This window comes from Aplidium turbinatum, chromosome 7, assembly GCF_918807975.1.
Source record: "Aplidium turbinatum chromosome 7, kaAplTurb1.1, whole genome shotgun sequence".
NCBI lineage: Eukaryota > Metazoa > Chordata > Ascidiacea > Aplousobranchia > Polyclinidae > Aplidium > Aplidium turbinatum.
In genome coordinates, this window is record NC_137478.1 from 28,416,663 (window position 1) to 28,423,684 (window position 7,022).

Here is a 7,022-nt window from a genome sequence, read left to right on the forward strand (position 1 = left end):
GGCCCTTGAAAAGTCGGTGGGCCCGGGTACCTGCACCCTCTGCCCCCCCCTAAATCGGGGCCTAAAACTAATAGAAAAATATCTGAGTATCACCCGGGAAGCAAGCTAGAAATTTTGCGATAAAAAGGTATTATTGTCTCCAAAAAAAAATTACTTCTTTAAACTAATGACTTTAGCTGTAAAAGATCAATTATTTTCTCAAAAAACTACGGTACCAAATTTTACGATACACTTATAAATTTGCTAATTGTTTACAAACTGAGAAACCTATGGAGACCTAAACTGCACAGTTTATGCTAATGTGTAAATTTTAAACTTGACTGCAGGAATAACCTATCAAGGTTTCGTTAGTCCGAGGATAAAGATTCAAAAACCAACCAAAACTAAGTGGCACTCATAATTGTTTGTAATCTATAACTTGCCACTTTGAATGGCAGTTGATGCAAATAGTGATTGTAGATATTTTGTAAGATTTCAGGCTTTTTTCTATAATTTGAAGCTATAATTCTAAAACTGATATTTCACATTCGCTGCTTCTTCATGTTGTATCGCATCTGTGATTGCAGTCTACTGCATGTTGTCATAATGGGCGTAGAATAAAACGTCCTTGTTATTATTATTTTAATGAAGATGTTGAACAAAGTTCAGGCATTTGTTCATTTGTTGCCTGATGTTGAAAATCCAAACGGCATCTGGCAACAGTGGAGCAAAAAAAAAAGTATTTATTTACCCTTTTGAACCCAAAGTTTTCATCTAAAATCCCTCTGCCGTCTCCTGGCTCATTACTGAAATTGCAAAGTGTTCCATTCTCATTTTTCCTAAAACCTGTCACTCAAGAAGAAGTATTAAAACATCTTAATAATCTTTCTGTCTCTAAAAGTACAGGACACGATGGAATACCTATAAAATTTGTCAAACTATCCTCACCAATAATCGCCCCTTTCCTCACCAACTTATTCAATGAGTGTATCGATAAAGGTGTATATCCTGATGTACTAAAGGTAGCTCAAGTTACCCCAATCTTCAAAAGTGGTTCCAGGAAAAATTGTTCCAACTACAGGCCCATATCACTATTGTCCCCTTTCACCAAAATATTCGAAAAGTGCCTGTATGAACAAATGTACAATTATCTAACAAAAAAAGACCTTAAAACGTCCTTGTTATTATTATTTTAATGAAGATGTTGAACAAAGTTCAGGCATTTGTTCATTTGTTGCCTGATGTTGAAAATCCAAACGGCATCTGGCAACAGTGGAGCAAAAAAAAAAGTATTTATTTACCCTTTTGAACCCAAAGTTTTCATCTAAAATCCCTCTGCCGTCTCCTGGCTCATTACTGAAATTGCAAAGTGTTCCATTCTCATTTTTCCTAAAACCTGTCACTCAAGAAGAAGTATTAAAACATCTTAATAATCTTTCTGTCTCTAAAAGTACAGGACACGATGGAATACCTATAAAATTTGTCAAACTATCCTCACCAATAATCGCCCCTTTCCTCACCAACTTATTCAATGAGTGTATCGATAAAGGTGTATATCCTGATGTACTAAAGATAGCTCAAGTTACCCCAATCTTCAAAAGTGGTTCCAGGAAAAATTGTTCCAACTACAGGCCCATATCACTATTGTCCCCTTTCACCAAAATATTCGAAAAGTGCCTGTATGAACAAATGTACAATTATCTAACAAAAAAAGACCTGATCACACCACATCAGTATGGATTTAGACCACAATATTCCACTTCGTTAGCTGTGTGAAACGTTTGTGATAACATCTTAACTAACCTAGATAATAAAAATACAACTTGCACTGTGTTTCTTGATTTAGCTAAAGCCTTCGACACAGTTGATCACACTATTCTCGTACAGAAACTGCAAGCATATGGTTTTCGAGGTTTTCCATTACAACTGTTAAAAAGCTATATCAGCAATCGTCTACAGCACACGGTCGTCAATGGAATCTCTTCAAACTCAAGACAGGTTACCAGCGGTGTGCCCCAAGGGTCGACATTGGGACCCCTTCTTTTCTTACTTTATATAAATGACTTACCAAATTCAACAAACATGAATGTTAAACTATTTGCTGACGACACCAATCTTACCATGAGCGACAAATGTGAAATAAATTTGCAGAACAATGTGAATGCCGAAATGCAAAAAGTTTACAACTGGTTGAAGCTTAATAGATTATCGTTAAATTTCTCAAAAACTGAATACATGCTAATAACAAATAAAAAACACATAAAAAATTTTAACATTAACATTGGTAACACCAGCATTCAACAAAAAGACCAAATAAAATACCTTGGCGTTTACATAGATAACAAATTAACATGGAAATATCACATAGATAAAATTTGTGGAAAAGTAGCAAAAGGTTCATGGGCGTTGCTTAAACTCAGAAATTATGTCAACACAGACACTTTAAAAGATGTGTATCACGCTTTGATTTACTGTCATTTGCAATATTGTATTTCAAGTTGGGGAAAGGCCTGTGACAGTGCACTGGATCCATTAATAAAATTACAAAAAAAGGTTATAAGAATATTTACGAAACAAAATTACCATGCTCACACTAATTTTTTATTTTTCAAAATGAACATCTTGAAACTAAAAGACATACATAACATTGAAATAAAAAAACATATGTACAAAGTTCGTATGAATCAGTATCCGTCTACGTATTGTGATTTATTTACAAATGCTTCATCTATTCATCAGCATAACACAAGATATCAAACAAGCAACAACTATTTTATAAATAGATCTAACACAGAATATGGCAAAAAGTCCATGCAGGTATTGGGACCAATGCTCTGGTCAGAGGTTCCAAGTAGGCTAAAAAACTTATCATTTCATTGTTTCAAAAAAGAGATCAAAACGTTAATTTTACAAAGCTACAGTGCATCGTAAGTGATATCTGATATGTTATGGAAACCAACTTGTCAGTTTCTTCCGAAACTTGATTATTCTCTGCTTGCTTCATGGAATTTTGTGTTTAGGCCTACGGTACGTTATCATCAATATGTTTTTTTTTTTTTTTTTTTTTTCTGTCTATGTTGTTGTTGAAGCGCGGGAACGTTTCAACGTTTTATTTTTTCTCTTGTAAGCTTATTTTAAATGGCAAAATCGTAATTTCCGTAGGGTGGCAATTGACAAGTAGACCGTATGGTCGTCTCGTTGTCTCCCTGTCGGTATGGGAACTTGTGTAACTTTTGTATTGTGTATATTGCATATTTCAAACATGTAGGCCTACCTATGTTCCTGTTACTGACAAATAAAACATTGATTGATTGAAGTATTTGGTTTGAAAGCTTTTTTTGCAATAAAGAATGTTTACATGTATAATTTTGAGTGTTGAAACAAAAACTTTTTAAACTAGGCTAATAGTGCCTCGACTAGAATAACGTGTAAACCTGTATCAGCATCTTCACACCAATGGCTCTAAGGTAGCCTAATCTTACAAGATTTCAGATAGTATTTAGTTCAGTTTAGTTTATTTTGTTCTGTTGGCAAATAAACAAACATCTACAAAACAAACACAAATAATTTGTGGCAGCGAAAAACTAAATGGTCACCTGCCACTAGTATAAGTCTGAACTTTGGACATTTTAGCCCAATTAGAGAAAGAAAACTTTTATTTATTTTATTTTTCTCTAGTAAGCTTATTTTAAATGTCAAAATCGTCATTTCCGTAGGGTGGCAATTGACTAGTAGGCCGTATGGTCGTCTCGTTGTCTCCCTGTCGTTATGGGAACTTGTGTAACTTTTGCATTGTGTATAGCCTATTGCTTGCATATTTCAAACATGTACCTATATGTTCCTGTTACGGTACGGTACTGACAAATTTATTTCGTCTGTTGCGAGAATAGTAAGCTACGGTACAATTATACACAATACGAATAAAATAGCACCATGGCAATCTAGATACCACAACAGACAGGAAGCAGCGAAAGACTATCAGTCATCGAGTCAGCTGCTTCCATATTCTTAATGTGACAAATGTCAAGCATCAGCAAATTACATTGAAACTACACAGGCTGATGTTCAGTCCAAATAAAAAGTCATGTGCTGCTGCGATCCTCAAGTGAAGTCCTGTGGTTTTATTCAAATATAAACTTTATTTAGGGTGTTTAAAAATAATAAAGAAAAAAGAAAACTTTTGAAATCAATAAATTCTTGCAGCAATTTTGGGCTTTTAAACTTCAGCACAACCAACAAGAGTTCAAGCCAATAAATAGTAGGCTACAAGCAAAAACATTTTCAGTAGCCTACTGTCTGTACTGTAGGCTATTTGCAAAAATAATCACAATTTTAAAAAAGTATAGGCGTATTGTTCTGTCATAAAAGAAATGGCTGAGTGGCTCTCAGTGTGACCTGACCAGCCGTTTGACCGATGCAAGTGTTGCCAAATGTCATCAAAAATTGGGTTCAAGCTAAAAATCGTTATTTTTTTTATCATATTCATGAACCCCTGATCATATTTTGCATCAAATCAAATTAAGCTTACTAATTTAGGAAAATGGGAAATAATGCAAAGTAAATGTATAATCTATATAGTATAATCTATATAGTATAATATATATAGTATATAGTATAATGTATAATCCAATCCTATAGATGTTTGCTGGTACACCCCTTCATTTTCTTTAAATGTATATGTTTGAATCTTGCTGAACAAGTTGAACACCGGGCCAAAGTGGGCACAGTAGGCTACGCCACTGCTCATAACAGCAAAGATACATGCCAAAACATAATTAGTGTTTGTTTATACCAGCGAAAAACTTTAAAGATAGCAAAGATACACGCCAAAACATAATAAATGTTTGCTTATACCCAGGGCCGGATTTAGCTGATGGGGGCCCGGGGCACTTTTAAATCGGGGGGCCCCGGTGCAAAACAATTTTTCGCTCATACGGCGCGAAAAATCATCTCTACGTCTACAGTAGCATCAGTCCAGTACTACACAGCATTTTGCAGAAACTTTAAAGGCCAAAAGGAAAAAAATAACATAAAATCACATTTTTTTCACATAGGGGGGCCCTTCAAAAGTCGGGGGGCCCGGGGCAACTGCCCCCTCTGCCCCCCCCTAAATCCGGGCCTGCTTATACCAGCGAAAATTTTTCAAGATAGTAGCCTATAACTTACTCACTTAGTTGGGTCGATAATGGAAATTTAAACCAAAGATATATGGATTATAAGTAGTGTTGATATAAAAAAGTAGGCTAACGTAGCGTAATATGTACTATAGCTTATGCATCAAAACTAAGGCACTGTTGAAGAACAAGTTTGAAACAATTTTTTGCGACAGACAATGTATTGCAAACAGTGATGAACTGTTTCATTTTGATCAACAACACACGAGTACAAAATAATTGACACTGCAAAACCCAGAATTTGTGTTTTATTTGAGGTGGATTGTTTCTTTGCATTTTATTTTTACATGAAAAGAATATACAATAACAGTATCTGACAATGACACTTTTTATTAATTGACTCCTTCAACATTTTTTTAAAATTTGAATCTGGCAACCCTGATCGGCAGATGTCTATTCAAAAGACTGATTAAACAAATAAATTATCATTAATGGAATATCCTCGCCAGAGCAATGTCGAAAAATCAGTAAAGACTCATTGTAGTGCTCCTTCCCACGGAAATCTTTAGTAAAAGGCGAAAGATTTATGCTGTGTGGAGAAGCCAGAGTGAAGTGGTATGGCGCGTGTTTGATTTGTTTATCCAGAATATTGTTACATTTGTGGAACGCAAAGCCGCAATATAGTTGACACGCGCTGATTTGTTTTGTAAATATAGTGGTATACTTGAAGACAAAATGAAAAGCAAACATGGAGCTTTTCATTCCTGACAAGAGGGATCTTCGTCATACTGACGGCTTGTGTATGAGTGGGCGGTTCGGACTACACCACGCCTGCTGCGATTACCACGAAATAACTTTTGCTGGCCTATAATTGGACCATTCAAGCCTACATAGGCTGTTTGTTGCCTGGGCGCCGAAGCACTCATCTGAGTCTATGCACATTGCATGTAAGCCTACTAGTGTTTTTCAATCATTTTTTTTGCCAATAGAAACTTTTGCAAATAGCAAAACACCAAACGAAACTCAAAAAACTTTGCACTGGTTGTACCAAGAGTTGCCAAGTGTTCTAAAACAGTGATTCTCAACGTGGTCCACCTGAACCACGTAATATAAGTATTTCAATGACGCGAAGGACATTACTAAAAGAAGCATAATTTTTGCAAAATATGATCAAAAAACGTTTTCCCCTCGGATGTCAACTAACCTAGTTCTCCTTTTTAACAACGATTCAATGTCCGACAACATCGAATCGACATGAAAACGACAATATTGCCGATGTAAATTAGCACTTCGGATTAACACTATGTCAAAATAAACGTCGGGAATTACAAACAAGACTTACAGCGCTGATGATCGCAGATCGATATATTCCATCAATAACAAATACAGTATTCCCGCACAATGCAACAGTGGCGATTATGACGCGCTGACCTAATTCTGCGTCACTCTTTGATACTAGCCTACATATTTTCGACAGTTAATCCACGATCATTCAATTGCGAAATTAAATAATTGGCTAGAAGAGACCGGCGGCCAAACTTGGCCGATTGAGGAGGTAGCACCGGCGGTCATTCAAGCACTACTTAGCGGTCATGGCCGCCGGCTGCTTTAAAGCTTGACAGTAGGTTACATCATTATAACATAGCATGATGCCCTTCTTTGTATACGGGACACTTGTAGGCTATCATTACTCAATACATAGTGAGCTGATAGATTAGCATTATCGCTATATCTTATCTTAAAACTTGAAAAAAATTGGCCTTTTAGTAAACAAAAGTGCCCTTTTTTTGTAATCCCGCCCCCCCCCCAGTCAAAAATCGTTCCGGCGCCCCTGGGTGTGCGCTTGAGCAACGCACGTTGAGGACTGCTTTCTATTCAGGGCATCTAATAGATGGAATAATTCCCTGGCAAGAAGACTTCAACAATCGG

The 7,022-nt window shown here is 36.2% G+C and overlaps 1 non-coding gene across 1 annotated transcript; it reads right to left on the minus strand.

Moving 5' to 3' along the window:
• Positions 1–5,590: 5,590 nt before the first annotated feature.
• LOC145774911 (U5 spliceosomal RNA) lies at positions 5,591–5,704 on the minus strand. The gene has a single exon (XR_014290084.1). It is a non-coding gene; the product is annotated as a U5 spliceosomal RNA (small nuclear RNA).
• Between the last annotated feature and the right edge of the window lie 1,318 nt (positions 5,705–7,022).